Source organism: Crotalus tigris, unplaced genomic scaffold (assembly GCF_016545835.1).
Source record: "Crotalus tigris isolate CLP2741 ecotype Arizona unplaced genomic scaffold, ASM1654583v1 scf7180000017599.838750, whole genome shotgun sequence".
In the NCBI taxonomy this organism is placed as follows: Eukaryota; Metazoa; Chordata; class Lepidosauria; order Squamata; family Viperidae; genus Crotalus; species Crotalus tigris.
The window spans coordinates 62,858-77,738 of NW_024096503.1; the positions used below are offsets into that span (position 1 = coordinate 62,858).

The 14,881-nt window shown below is 48.2% G+C and overlaps 1 protein-coding gene across 2 annotated transcripts in view; it reads left to right on the forward strand.

Moving 5' to 3' along the window:
- The first annotated feature begins 3,820 nt into the window (after nt 1–3,820).
- The window catches only part of PTPRS (protein tyrosine phosphatase receptor type S), a 344,929-nt gene continuing 333,868 nt past the window's right edge, over nt 3,821–14,881 (forward strand). The window contains exon 1 of one of the 2 annotated variants that reach the window (XM_039366958.1): nt 3,821–3,941. The gene's annotated coding sequence lies outside the window, so the exon portion shown is untranslated. Of the gene's footprint in view, nt 3,942–11,137; nt 11,157–14,881 lie in introns of those variants that run through there. The other variant, XM_039366982.1, reaches the window with a different exon arrangement.

Below are 14,881 nucleotides of genomic sequence, written 5' to 3' on the forward strand. Positions count from 1 at the left end.
GGAGGTTCAGACCGCTGTTTGTCCTTACATGTCTCAACAATATACAGGGAGTCCCCGACTAACAGCTGTTAATTTAGTGTTCAAGTTGGAAAAACACTGAAAAAATGACTTATGACCATTTTGCAGACTTACGACTGTTGCAGCCTCCCCACAGTCACATGAAATTCAATGGCGAAGAAAGCAAGTCTCTACATATAGGCAAGAAAAGCCAAATGCACAGGTATCGTATAGGTGGTACCTTGCTCAATAGTAGTAATTGTGAGAGGGACCTCGGAGTCCTAGTAGACGATCACCTAAATTTGGGGTCGAATGACCATTTCACGGGGGCCGCCAAACAAGGTTGTCTGCCATTTTTCCCCCTTTTCTTTGGCCACGCCCCTGGCACCCAGTGATGTATAAGTGGTTGGGGGTCACCACAACATGGAGAACTGTATTATGGGGTCACGGCATTAGAAAGGTTGAGAACCACTGGTGTAGGGTTTCCTGCCTGAGCAGGGGGTTGGATTAGATGATCTCCAAGGTCCCTTCCAACTTTATTATTATTATTATTATTACTATTATTATCTATACAACCCACTGTTGCTTTTGAAGAGATATTCGATTCTTCCTTCTATCTAAACTCTTATTTTGAAAGGTGCAATCTGATTGATATAGGCTTAAAAAATGGAAATTTCCTTCAAATTCGACCGGAGAACAGGTATCTTGAAATACCAGTCTTACCGTACTCCTCTGAGGATTATTCTAGAGGAGGGAGGAGGGAGGAGGGAAGAGGGAGGAGGAAGGAGGAGGAGGAGGAGGAGCATTATATAAAACTATGCCGAGAGCATAATGGCTAAAATGCTGGTTTAGAAATCAGGAGACGGTGAGTTCTAGTCCCGCCTTAGGCATGAAAGCCAGCTGGGTGACTTTGGGCCAATCACCAGGAGACGGTGAGTTCTAGTCCCGCCTTAGGCATGAAAGCCAGCTGGGTGACTTTGGGCCAATCACCAGGAGACGGTGAGTTCTAGTCCCGCCTTAGGCAGGAAAGCCAGCTGGGTGACTTTGGGCCAATCACCAGGAGATGGTGAGTTCTAGTCCTGCCTTAGGCATGAAATCCAGCTGGGTGACTTCGGGCCAATCACCAGGAGACGGTGAGTTCTAGTCCCACCTAAGGCATGAAAGCCAACTGGGTGACTTTGGGCCAATCACCAGGAGAGGGTGAGTTGTAGTCCCGCCTTGGACATGAAAGCCAACTGGATGATTTGGGGCCAATCACCAGGAGACGGTGAGTTCTAGTCCCAAAAGTCGGGGTAGGTGACTGTCCACCTGTCCCTCTCTCTCAATCCTATCCACCTCACAGGATTGTTGTGGGGAAAAATAAGAGAAAGGAGTATTAGCGATGTCCACCTGAGTTACCTATATTATACAATAATAAGGGTAGGATTTTAAAAATTCTAATAAGCATGCATTTAAACAGCAGAGGGCTGTTTTTTATACACACTCTTTCTTGACAATCTTATAAGTACTCTGAATATTTACCCCTGAGTAAAATACCAAGAGAGAAATGAGGGAGCCCATTCACCATGCATCCATGTTAATTGTTCCTTCCAATTTCTCAGTTGCCCTTCTATTGAAGGGCAGGATATAAATATTTCAAACATTATTTTTTTAATGATTAATAACACAATTTTTTAGGGATGTCAGCATTCTCTTCAAAACCACAGCAATATTCAAGGACAACCTATGAAGACTTACTTAGAAGAGAGTTTCCTGTGGAGACACACACATAACCAGCTAACCCTGTTTCTTGTAACTTGAATCCCTACCTCAAGATCAGATCTGTAGTGTCTACCTTAAGAACTGCCTAACATTCATGGTTTAATTTTGCCCTATCCCTCTTGGGGGGGCCCACTTCCCTCAAGGAATTGTCCTAGAGAATCTTAGATCATTACAATTCCCAGATTTGGAAATTATTTTCCCTTCTCCACATTATTAAAAAGGTATCAGCCCTTATGAACTCACTGTAATGGGTCCACCAGCTTCGTGGGATGAATAGGATCGAGGTAGCTACGATTGATGGCTTAATGTATACTCCCGCCCTTTGTGGCTTGGAAAGCACATGGATGGGGCGTGGTTACATTAAATCTGGCCAACTGTGGTTTAATCCTGTCAAATCATGGCTTAATCTGCCTCATCCCTAGGTTAGTAGGTGTGCATTCTGCAACTATCTATCTACCACAGTGGTTCTCAACCTGTGGGTGGGACCCCATTTGGGGTCGAACGAGCATTTCACGGGGGTCGCCAAACAACGCAGTCCGCCATTTTTTTCCCCTTTTCCTTAGCTGTGCTACTCCCTTTTATTCTATTGGCTTTTGAAAGCCAATAGAATAGACTCTCTTGAATAGAGTCTAATTCTATTGGCTTTCAAAAGCCAATAGGAATTGTTCAGGGTGTCTCTGCCCTGCTGAGCCCGCCAAAAGTCCCATTCTGCAAACGGTGCTGCACCAGTTGAGTAGTCCTCGACTTACGACCGGTTGAGTAGTCCTCGACTTACGACCGGTTGGGGGGGGTCGCGGCATTAAAAAGGTTGGGAACCACTGCTCTACCAGATTAAGCCATTACAGGTAGTCTCAATTTACAACAGTTCATTTAGTGACTATTCAGTTAGAACGGCACTGAAAAAAGTGACTTATGACCACTTTTCACACTTATGACCATTGCAACATCTCCATGGTCAAGTGATTTATATCTGAACGCTTGACAACTGACTCACATTTATGACGGCCGCAGTGCCCCAGAGTCACGTCGTTCCCTTTTACAACCTGCCGACAACCAAAGTCCCTGGGGGAACCAGATTCACTTAACAACCGTGTTACTAATTTAACAGCTGCAGTAATTCAATTAACAAAAGTGACCAGAAAAATTGTAAAGCGGGGCAAAACTCACTCAACAAATTTCTCACTTAGCAACATAAATTTTGGGGCCCAATTGTGGTCACAAATTGAGGACTACCTGCATTTGACAGGATTAAATCACAACCGGCCAGATTTAATGCAACCACACGCCATCCATGTGCTCTCCAAATCACAAGGGGCCAGGTCTACACAATAAGCCATCAATGATAGCGTCCACGATCACGTTGACACAAAGCTGGGGGACCAACTACAGGGATTGGGTTCAGGCCCAGAACACATAAATCAAACCGTACAAATTTCAACGCTCAGGCTCCGACGGCAGCCTTAAGGAAGCTCCCAAGCCCTCCTCATCCTGGCTTAATTTAAGCTCCTCCCCCTCTCGACCCAGTACAAACTCGGTTCCTCCCACTGACCGCGGTTCCAGCGCCCCTCGCCGACCTTCGACGCCGCGGGCGCCACGTGCGGAGCCTCAAGCCTCGCCCTCCCGTCCCCGCCCTCTTATTTTGCATTTTCACACCTTCCTCTCTCCCGATTGGCTGCGCCGCGCGCCCTCCAGCTCCTTCGTTCTTTTCTTTTTTTTCCCCTCTCATTCCCCCCACACGCCCGCCCGGGGCGGTGACGTCACCGCCTTCATTCGCGGGCTCTCGCCGCGGTCCCGCCCCTCGCGCCCCTTTCCTCCTCGCCGGGCTCCTTTTGTGTGAGTGCGGGCGCGCGCGCGAGCCCAAGAGGAGGGGAGGGGAGGGGAGAGGAGGGGGCCACTGGCGGGTCACGCCTCCCGGGTGACGTCAGCCGGCGGAGGCTCGGGGAATGACATCACCTGCGAGGGTGGCAGCTGCTGGCCGGGCGGGAGCGCGAGCCGCAGTGTCCCCCGCCCCTCCCGCCTCCGGCGTGCACGGCATCCTTTTCGGGCTGGGAGGGGAGCCCCGCGTCGGTCCGGGGGGGGGAGGCGTGGGGGGGGAAAGGCACGCTGCACGGATCGGGCTTTCAATGCACCTTCTCCAAGCCGGCCGAGGATGTGAGCCGGGGCGGCGCAAGCGGCAAGAGCAGGTAAGGCGGAGGCTTCCGGGGCGGGAGGAGGCTTGCAAAAAAAAAAAAGGGGGGGAGGAATCGCGGAGGGGGGGGTCCCTTGCCACCCCACCCCATCCCCGGCAAGGGAGGGGAGGGGAGAATGGAGAGCCCCGCTGTTGAACACGGGAAGCCGCCGATCGCACAGAGATCGGGTTGGGGGGGGGGGGAAATCCACGGTTCCTTCGCTTTTCCTTCCCCCCCCCCGTTATGTCGGAAGCTCCATTGCGATGGGGAGGGGCGAAATGGGTCGCCCGAGAGGAGGAGAAGCGGTTGTGTGTGATGAGGATGATGGGGGGGGGGGGTGGCGGTGTGTGTGGGGGGGGTCGGCGCCCTTCCCACCTGCTTGCCCCCTCCCTTCCCCTGCTGGCTTTAAAGAAAATGTATTGCCTTGGTAAGGGCGGGGAGCGGGGGTCAGGCACCTCTTTTTCGGGGTTCAACGTGGAGGAGGGGGGCGCCGAGAGGATGCATGCATGCAGGCAGGCAGGCATGCTCCGGGGAGGGGGCAGGGGGCGCTTTCGGGGTCTCGCCGACGAGGCGCCGCGGTTGCAACCTGAAACAGCTTGGATGGAGGGAGAGGCAGGTTGCAACGCTGGATTTGTATGGCGGAGGGGGGGGGGTTCGTTGGAGCAACCGGAGTCGGCCGCAGCTTGGCCACAGTCTTGCTTTTCGCGGCTGGTTGTGGGGAGGGGGGGCGATCTTTTTGCAGTTGGAACCGGGGAGGGGGCGAACGTGTTGTGGGTGGGAGCTGGGGGGTGGAGTGGAGTGGGGTGGGGGGAGGAAGAGACGGGCGGCATGGGCGCCTCCGGAGTTGGGGAGCAGTTGGTGGAGCAAGGCGAGGGTGAGAACGGACTGGTTGCCCTGGACCTCTGTGTGCCTGGGACTTGGGGCGGGGGGGCCTCTAAAAATCTGGGGGGGGGTGCAGTGAAATGTCTGGAGCTGGCCACTTGCAAAGGATCTGTGTTCCTGGGACCGATTGCATAAATTGGATAAACCCCCCCCCCCCAACACACACACGCCTGGATCCTTGGCGATATATATATACCGTATATTTTTTTCAAAGGGGGGGGCATTTCAACCTGCTAGATTTATTCTATTAGTTTGTCTGCAATGGGTTAGCAGCTGAAGGGGAAGTGTGTGGGGGGGGAGTGGAGTGGAGAGAGACAACACATCCTCTAGGAGGAGGGGGGGCGGTTGGAGAAACAGCTGTGCATCCCATCTGGACCCTCGGAGCTGGAGGACACGCAGCCCACCCACCACCCACCAGCCCTGTCTCAGCGAAACCCCAAGCAACTTTCTCTCTTCCTCTCCGCACCTTTCTGGTTATGGGGAGTTGCAACTCCCATGTTGCACAGCCGGCCAAAGGGGATGGGAATCGTCTCCCGAGCTGCCCTCCCGCGCCCCGTGGGGCTGCCCAGGTTGAAAATGGTGTTTTCGGGGAAGTGGAGAATATGCTTCCTTTCTTTTCCCGGGTGCCCCCCCCCCCCGATAATAACAGCCGGGGTGTCTCCTTGTCTGCTGCTTTTCTATTTCTTTCCTCTTGCAAGTATTTTGAGGTTTCCCTAAACTTACCCTGGTGCTGGAAAAATGGGGGCTAGTATTTTTACGAGGGGGGGAAGGAGGGGAGAGGGTAGGTCTCCAGTGAACCCCAGAAGGGGGTCTTTGGAGGGGTGGAGGAGGGCGTCTTGGGAATGGATGTGTCATTCACCCTCTTCCTTCCCCTTTGAATTTTCGGTAACTCCCCCTCCCGGTTTTTCTCTCCCCTTTTCACAGCCTGCCCCCCTCCCCTGCCAAAAATCCAGCCCCCTCCCCAAGCTCTTTCCCAGCACGGTTTGCAAAGCCCTGCTGGTGAAAGGGGAGGGGAGCGAGCGTTGCAAGCATCTCTCTCACTCTCTATTTTTCCATTCCCTGGGCCCATTTCCTTGCTCGGTAAGAAGAGGCTGGTCTTGATGGCTTAGAAGCTGTTTCTTGCTTTCCTCTTTCTGCGCCCCCCATCCCACCCCCGTCCTCAGGCCTTCTGTGACTCCACACCCTCTCGGTTGCCCGGTGGGGGAAGTCACTTGGCACACCGAAGTGTACGCTCCCCGCACGCTCCTCGCCTCCCCCTCGCCCCCGTCTTCATTCCTGTGATTAATTTTTCTTTTAAAGTCTTGTCCCTTGGCAAGCGTGTCAGCGGAGGGCAAGGCTTTAAAAAAAATTACCTCTCCCACCTCTTCCTCCCTTTCGTAGCCTTTGATGCTTTTGTAATAAAGGCTCGGGGGGGGGGAGGAGAGGAGGGAATACATTCACTTTTTTTTCCTCCTTGCTTCCGCAGACACCTCTCGGGTCTGTGTTTTTTGCGGGGTGCTTGGCGTTCTTTGACATTATACACCGGAGACAAATTCCTTACACTTGGCCAATAAAAAACCTGTTCTCTTCTATTCTATTCTACATTCTATTCTGTAATTCTATTCTATTCTACATTCTATTCCATATTCTATTCTGCAATTCTACTCTATTTCTATATTCTGTTGTTCTATTCTATTCTATTCTACATTCTATTCTATTCTATTCTACATTCTATTCCATATTCTATTCTGCAATTCTACGATATTTCTATATTTTGTTATTCTATTCTATTCTACATTCTATTCTATTCTATTCCATTCCATATTCTATTCTGCAATTCTACTCTTTCTATATTCTGTTATTCTATTCTATTCCACTCCACTCCACTCTATTCTATTCTATTCTATTCTATTCTATTCTATTCTATTCTATTCTATTCTATTATTCTCAGATCTTCTTCAAAAACCTGGAGTGACTGTGCTTCAGTACATTAAAGTCAGGTTGCATTGCGTGTGTGCGTGCGAGTGTGTGTGTGAGAGAGAGGGGGGGGAGAAAGAAATAGAGAATGAGGGAGGGAGGGAGAGAGAGAGAGAGAGAGAGAGAGAGAGAGAGAGAGAATCTGGTCTGGTGCGGGGGCTGCAACAGTGCGGGGTGTCCTCACCACGAAAGTTACAACAAAACAGGAATTCCTTCCTCTGTCTCAGCTGTTTCCCCTTCTGCCACCCCTTTCTCCCCCCCCCCTCAAAAAAATCTGGCACACGGCTCCCTCCGGGTGGAAACACAACCCCCATCATCCCCAGCGGCCTTGGCGACCAACCCGGGGGATTCCACCCAAGAGCAGCGGAGCCGGGGGGGGGGGAGGTGTAAATTTCACGCTTGGCTAAACTCAAATTTTTGCTGAAATCGTTTTGCAACTCTTCTGTTTTCCCCATCCCACACGCTCCCACACGCTTCTGGTTTGGGTTTTATTTCTTTTGAAAGGGCTCCCCCCCCCCAAAATAAAAGGTCAAACCCACCATCCTTTTTTTTTTTTTTTTTATCTTGCTCGGCCTTTTGAGTCGCGTCAAAGTTGGCATCCGTCCAGTGGCGTGGCTGGTTTTTTTTTCCTCTCTCTCTCTCTTTTTTTTTTCTTTCTTCCAGCGATCTGTGTTTCCCACCAGATTCCTTCTGATCTGCTCCAAAGCCCGCGACTGGCTCCAGTTTTTTGCGGAAATCCAGAAGCAGATAGGGAAGGAGTCAAAACATTTCTGCCTCGGAAGACTTCTCGTGGACCCTCTAGGGCTGTCTTTGATTGAAATTTTAATTCTTATTTTTTATAAAAATAATAATAATAATAATAATAATGGAAATGTAGTCATGGCTTTATTCCCAAGAGGGCGTAAGAAGCTCTTTATTTTTTTTTTTTTCTTTTGCCCTTGCCACTCAGGAAGGATGGAAGGGCTTGAGTGGATCCATTTGCGCTTTGATTCATCCGCTGAGTGCTGATTTGACTTCCCTTTTTTGCTTTTTTTTATATATATATAAAGGAAGAAACGAACAATTAAACCCGTCCGGATGAATATTTCGCAGCCCTTCTTTTCAGCCGTGATCAAATTCAGCATCCCGAAAGCTTTTGCCTCTTAACTGTGGATGGCTCAGGGTGTGCGCGCGTGTGTTTGTGTTGTGTGTGTGTGTGTGTGTGTGTGTGTGTGTGTGTGTGTTGATCTGGGACAGCTAAAAGAGCTCACTTTCAGACCCAAAGACGCCTCGATCTAAGCTGGAACAATTTCTGACATTTAAAAAAAAAAACATTTCTGACGTTTTTACCTTGGTTTATTTTTCTTTTTTTTTTCCCGGCTTGGAAACACCTGGGCTTAAAGCAGAAGGTGAAAAAGTGATGGGGGGGGGGAAGAGAAAGGGGGGGGTCCCCGAATTATTTTTCCACCCATCCATTCACCCTGGGGTTTAAATAGCACTTTATTGGGAATCTTAAATTCCTATCATCCTAGAGGGTGATTTCCTTGGCTTGTGTTTAATCTTTGGGCTCTCTCTCTCTCTCTCTCTCTCTCTCTCTCTCTCTCTCTCTCTCTCTCTCTCTCTCTCTCTCTCTCTCTCTTTCTCTGTCTCTCTCCCCCTCTTTCTCTGTCTCCCCCTTTCTCTTTCTCTCTCCCTTCTCTCTCTTTTTCTCTTTCTCTCCCTTCTCTCTCTTTTTTTTCTCTCTTTCTCCCTTTCTCTCTCTCTGTGTTTCTCTCTCCCCTTCTCTCTCTCTTTCTGTCTCTCCCCCTTTCTCTCTCTTCTTCTCTCTTTCTCTTTCTCTCTGTCTCTCTCTCTTTCTCTTTTTCTCTGTCTCTCTCCCCCTCTTTCTCTGTCTCCCCCTTTCTCTCTCTTCTCTCTCTTTCTCTTTCTCCCCTTCTCTCTCTCTTTTTTCTCTCTTTCTCTCTTTCTCCCTTTCTCTCTGTCTCTCTCTCTCTGTCTTTCTCTCTCCCCTTCTCTCTCTCTTTCTGTCTCTCCTTCTTTCTCTTCTTCTCTCTCCCCCTTTCTCTCTCTTCTTCTTCTCTCTCTCTCTCTCTCTCTCTCTCTCTCTCTCTCTCTCTCTCTCTCTCTCTCTCTCTCTCTCTCTCTCTCTCTGTGTGTGTGTGTGGAGGGGGGATTTGGGGTTCTCTGGAGTTTCCAAAAATGAAAGGTCTGAATTCCGAGGTGGGTTAAAGCGTCTGGCTTGTCTTCTCTCCACCAAAACGATGGAGCGATCCAGCCTTTTCACTTGTTGCTTTGAAGACTCCCTCGCGCCCCCCCCCCCCGTTCTCAAAAGCCTCTTTGAAACACCAGGAAAGAGGGAGGCGCGGGTGGTGGAGCGGGGGCACCTTGCCGGGTCGCCCCCTTCCAACCTGCCTTTCGTGCAGCCCTCAATATGCGGGGGGGGGGTGTCGCGACCCCTTCGCCCAGCCAAGAATTCTACCGCGGAGACGCAGCTTGATGCCCAAGGGAAAAAAAGCCAACATCAAAGGGAACGTGAAGTGTTCTCTTAACGCGCACGCGGCGATCCCGGTGAAAAATAAAACCAGTTTTAAAGGGCTTTTTTAAAATTCGCGTTTGGCGAAAAGCAGAAACCTTTGCCTCTGCGTACTGTAGTTCTCTCCCTTTGATTGTGGATAAATGTGTGTGTGAATGTTTGTATGTGTGTATAATATAGATATAATATACATATAGATATGTACATATACATATATAAGTATATATATACACACATATACATGTTTGTGTATATAGAGAGACAACAACCCAACTCTACCCCGAATTAAGGGATTATAGGGTCAAAAAAAGGAGAATTTTTTTAATATGTTTGTATACATATATTAAAAAGTCACATATAATATCTTCTTCTTGTGCCATATCCGTTATCGGACGTTGGCGATCATACAATATAAAATACATACAATATAAAATACATACAATATAAAATACGTAAAATATAAAATACGCTGTTTGTATATTGATTACATTGCACACGGCCCAGAGCCCCACTCTGAGGAAGGTGTGGGGGTTAAGAAATAGGAAATATAAATAAATAAAATAATGTATATAATTTTCTGTGTATTTGTTCTGTGTATACATATATGTATGTGTGTGTAAATATATATACACATAGAAACATATATATATATATGTATATATGTATATGTATATATATGTATATGTATATGTATGTGTGTGTATATATATGTGTGTGTGTTTGTATGTATGTATATGTATGTGTTTTTGTATATATGTGTTTTTGTATATATGTTACTATGCATGCATATATCTGTGTCTATAGATACATGTATATGTGTGTATGTATATATGTGTATCTATCATTTATAATATATGCTATATATAATTTATCATTTCTATGTTATAATATAAACACATTATAATGCATAGGGGTGCATATATATGTATATACATGTATATCTCCCTCTCTGTATATGGATATAGATATATAAATATACACAGTAGATACATAGTGTGCGTTTGTGTGTCTCTGTGTATTTCAGCATCCAAAGCCACAAGTCCTTTTGTTGGGGGGGGGGTGGAAGGCAAACTACAGAGAAGGATTTTTTTCAATCCCTCTCTCCCCCCCCCCCGTCCAAGCCCCCCCCCCTGAATCTTCCTCTCCCTCCTAAAGGCGCTGCTTTATGCCCCCCCTCGTGGGGAGGGGGCGTGGCCTCAAAATAAGGAGGGGGTGGCCAGATTGCCAGTGGAGGGGGGAGGAAGGAAGGAGGAGGGTGAAACGAAGCAGGAGGCGAGGGAAAAAAAACGGGATTGGAGCGTGTTTTTTTCCCCTCCAGCGTGGAGAAGCGGCGTCTCCTTTGTCTCTTCTGCGTGGCTTCTCGCTCGCTTCGGCTTGAGGGGCTTCTGGAAGACGGGGGGGGTCTCGGGTTTGTTCCCCTTTCCCCCCACCCCAAATTAGGATTTCTGCCTTGCCACCCCAACATTTTGCCTCCAGCTGTGTCTCCCAGCCCTCTTGCCGGTTCATCCTGGGGCTCTCCGCGGGACACGCGTTTCTGGGCTCCTTCTGGGAGGGTCGCGGAGAGCTTTTCCTGCCTTTGGGGTCGTGTGAATCGGTTACCCTTCCCGACTCGGGTGTTTTGCAGCGGCCACGGAGCCAAGCCGAGGGCCGGCGTTTAGGAAGCGAGCTATTTTCAAACGCCGGGCGAGCCGGTCGTCAGAACGGGACTATTAGACTAGAGGCGCGATCTTTTCGGAAATAAAAAAAAAGCCTGCGCGTGTTTTGCGTGGGGGGCTTTTTGTTCACACTCCATGGATTTATCACTCGCCGAGGGCACCGCTTCTTCACCCACCGGGCTCGTGGTCGTCCCTGGCTCCAGGCAAGCTTCGCGGGGAACCACCGTAAGTAATCGGAGCGTGTGGGTGGGGTGCCTCGTACACGTGTCGGGCTGCGGGGGACAAAGTTTAGCAACGGAGAACCGACGCCTCGAGCCGACTCTTTTGAGGTCTGGGCTGCCCTGCAGGAAGATTGTGTGTGTGTGTGTGTGTGTGTGTGTGTGTGTGTGTGTGTGTGTGTGTGTGTGTGTGTTTAAATGATCTCCGAGGATTAAATTTCCTAGCCTTTTGTTTTCAGGGTTTTTTTCTAAAGCAGCGCGCGCTTGTTAACGTGTGAAAGCCGTGCAGGGGGGAATCGCGTGCCCGTGGCTCTCCTTGTCTGAACTGCAAGCGGGCAGAGGGGGGGGGGGCTTCGCAGAGGCGTCAAACATAGCTGGGCGAAAAGGGACGTCTTTATTTTATTTCGTCTATTGCTCAGATTTTAGAAAACGCCCACCGCCCTCTTAGAGAGACGGTGTGCCGTGTTGTATGCCCAGATGTGGTTGGCATCTTGTAGGTTTCTTCCTCCCCCCCTCCCGTTTCAGTAAGGGCGTGTCAATCAAGCTCTCAGGTGTCAATTAGGCCCTCGGGTGTCAATCAAGCTCCCAACGGTCAGTCAAGCCATTGTTGGTTAGGCTGCAGAGAAGAGCAGCTGGGGGAAACGTTGGCCAACCCCACAGGGATGTTTTCCAGATGTTTGAGGAGGTTAGCAGCCGGTGTTGTGTGATGCTGGGCAGTGCCTGTTTGCATTGTGTGTGTGTGTGTGTGTGTGTGTGTGTGTGTGTGTGTGTTTCAAATCGGCAAACAGCTTCTTCCAGATAAGAATGAGTGCTCTGCAATTTGCCAATTTCCAAACGTATGAGGTCTTTTCCCCGTCTCGGGCGCAAAGGGTGTTTTTCTTATGAACTGAAGGGGCGAAAAAGCCTTTTGGTTTTCTGAGTTTTTTCTAGCATGATTCTGCCTTTAGGAAAAGGAGGGAGAGAGGGAGGAAGGGAGAACAAGAGAGAAAGAGAGAGAGAGAAAGGGGGAAAGAGAGAAAGGAGGGAGGAAGAGAAAAAGAAAGAAAAAAGAAAGAAAGAAAGAAAGAAAGGAAGGAAGGAAAGAAAAAGAAAGAAAGAAAGAAAGAAAGAAAGAAAGAAAGAAAGAAAGAAAGAAAGAAGGGAGAGAGAGAGAAGGAAAGAGAGAGAAAGGGAGGGAGGAAGAGAAAGAGAAAGGGAGGGAGGGAGGAAAGAAGGAAGGAAAGAAGGAAGGGAGAAAGAGAGAGAAAAAAGGGAGGGAGGAAGAGAAAGAGAAACAAAGAGAAAGAGGAGAGAAAGCGAGTGAGGAAGGAAGCAAGGGAAAGAAAGAGAAAGAAATAGAAAAGGAGGAAGGAAGAGAAAGAAAGAAAAAGAGAGAAAGGGAAGGAAGGAAGGAAGGAAGGAAGGAGGGAAGGAAGGAAGGAAGGAAGGAAAATGGATTGAATTGGGTGAATCAAGGCTTCTGCATACCAGTGGCTTGAGTGATGGAGGGATAAAACTGTCTTGGTTGTAAAACAGGAGTAATGGTGACGTGTTGAGTTCTCTCTAAGGACTGGGCTCTCTGGCTGGGGGGTATAGTTGGCTTCTCACCTCCATACAAGACAATCCTTCACTTACAACCATTTTAGGGATGTATTTATCACAGTTGCACTGTGGGGGGGGGCAGATGATCCCCAGCCAGCTTCCCCAAAAGTCAATGGGGGGAGGCAGATTTGCTTAATGACCACGCAATTCGCTTAAAAACTGCAGTGATTCACTGAACAACTGTGGCCAAAAAAAAGTTCGTAAAACAATGTGCAACTCGCTTAAGAACTGCTTAGCCACAGAAACGTTGGGCTCAATTGTGGTTGTAAATTGAGGACTACCTGTATATTTTTTAGTAGATTATAGAGCAGCAGTCCTCAACTTGGACCACTTTAAATTGTGTGGACTTCAACTCCCAGAATTCCTCAGCCAACTATCTCCAAGCATTGCTGGCTGGGGAATTCTGGGGGTCGAAGTCCGACTATCTCCAAGCATTGCTGGCTGGGGAATTCTGGGAGTTGAAGTCCACCCGTCTTAAAGTTGCCAAACTTGCAAAACGGGCACAAAGAAAGATTGTTCTCTATCTGGAGCGTACAGTTTCAAACGGCAGAGAAAAACTGCGAACAATTGGGAGAGTGAACGAGATGTCGGCTTTATGTGCCTGTGTGCATGTGAGAATTGTTGAAGATACTTGACTTTCCCAAGTAATTCCTTCCTCCTGTAATTCCCATGAGGAATTCATTGTCACGGTGATGCTGTTGATTTCCACGGGTTCAATAAAACTAAGCAAAAACGTGCAGACGCCTGGGAGTTTACACTCCAGGCCTCTTTCTAGTTTGCAGACCCAAGCGTGCAAGGCGTGCTCCCTGGGCAGTAGCAGTCTACCTGTTTGGTTCGTCAGGAGCGCCTGTCAGCGTTCAGAGGAAAGATTTTTTAAGAGGAGACTGGACAGCCATTTGTCTGAAATGGTATAGGGTTTCCTGCCTGAGCAGGGGGTTGGACTTGATGATCTCCAAGGTCCCTTCCAATTTTATTATTACTACTACTACTACTACTACTACTACTACTACTACTACTACTACTATTATTATTATTATTATTATTATTATTATTATTATTATTGATCTTCACACAGTCAGCCAGATGTTCAGACTGGATTTGGCATTTTGTCTACCTATCGAGTCCTTACCCAGGACCTGGGATAGGCAGATGTGGATGTTTGACGGTATTACAGGTATCGTCGCAGGATGGAAGCAGTTCCTAATAAGGCCGCCTTTTGCAATTGACTAATAGCGAATTTGTCAATGCCGATGGTGTTCAAGTGGTGCTCCAGTTGTTTTGGGATTGCACCCAAGGCGCCTATGACTATTGGTACTACCCTTGCTTGCCTTTGCCACAGTCTTTCAATTTCTATTTGTAAATCTTTGTATTTTGTTATCTTCTCCAGTTCTTTCTTGTCTATTCTGCTGTCTCCAGGCACTGCCACGTCCATTATCCAGACATTTTTGTCTTTCTTATCGACAATTGTTAAGTCTGTGGTATTATGTTGCAGGTATCATTATTATTATTATTATTATTATTATTATTATTATTATTATTTAGCCCAGGCAATGCTCAGCAAACAAGGATATGTCATTTAGGGAAACCGGCGGCTGTTTTTGGCAGCCTTTGAAAAGTTGAACTCTCCATTCAAAACCTTTTTTTCTTCTGTGGTTTTTCAGCCGCTTCCAAGTTGGTGCTTAAACTTTCCCTTGGCAGGGAGTTCCAAAGGCACATTCAGCGTACAGGTGGTCCTCGTCTTTATGACCAGCCGTAAATCTTTTTTTTCTTCTTCCAAACTGTCGTAACGTTGAACAGTGGCTAAACAAATGGTTGTATAAGTCGAGGATTCCCTGTCCTCAGCACAATCTTTGATCAAAGAATAGAGGGAGTCCTCGACTTATGACCGCAACAGAGCTCAAAATTTCTATTGATAAGCGAGACATTGAGTTTTGCCCCATTTTACGACCTTCATTGCCACGGTTGTTAAGGGAATTGCCGCAGCTGTGAAGTTAGCGACACGGTTGTTAAGTGAATCCGGCTTCCCTCATTGACTTTGCTTGTCAGAAGGTCGCAAAAGGGGATCTCGGGACTGCAAACCGTCATAAATATGAGCCAGTTGCCGAGCGTCTGAGTTTTGATCTCGTGACCACGGGGGATGCTGCAATGGTC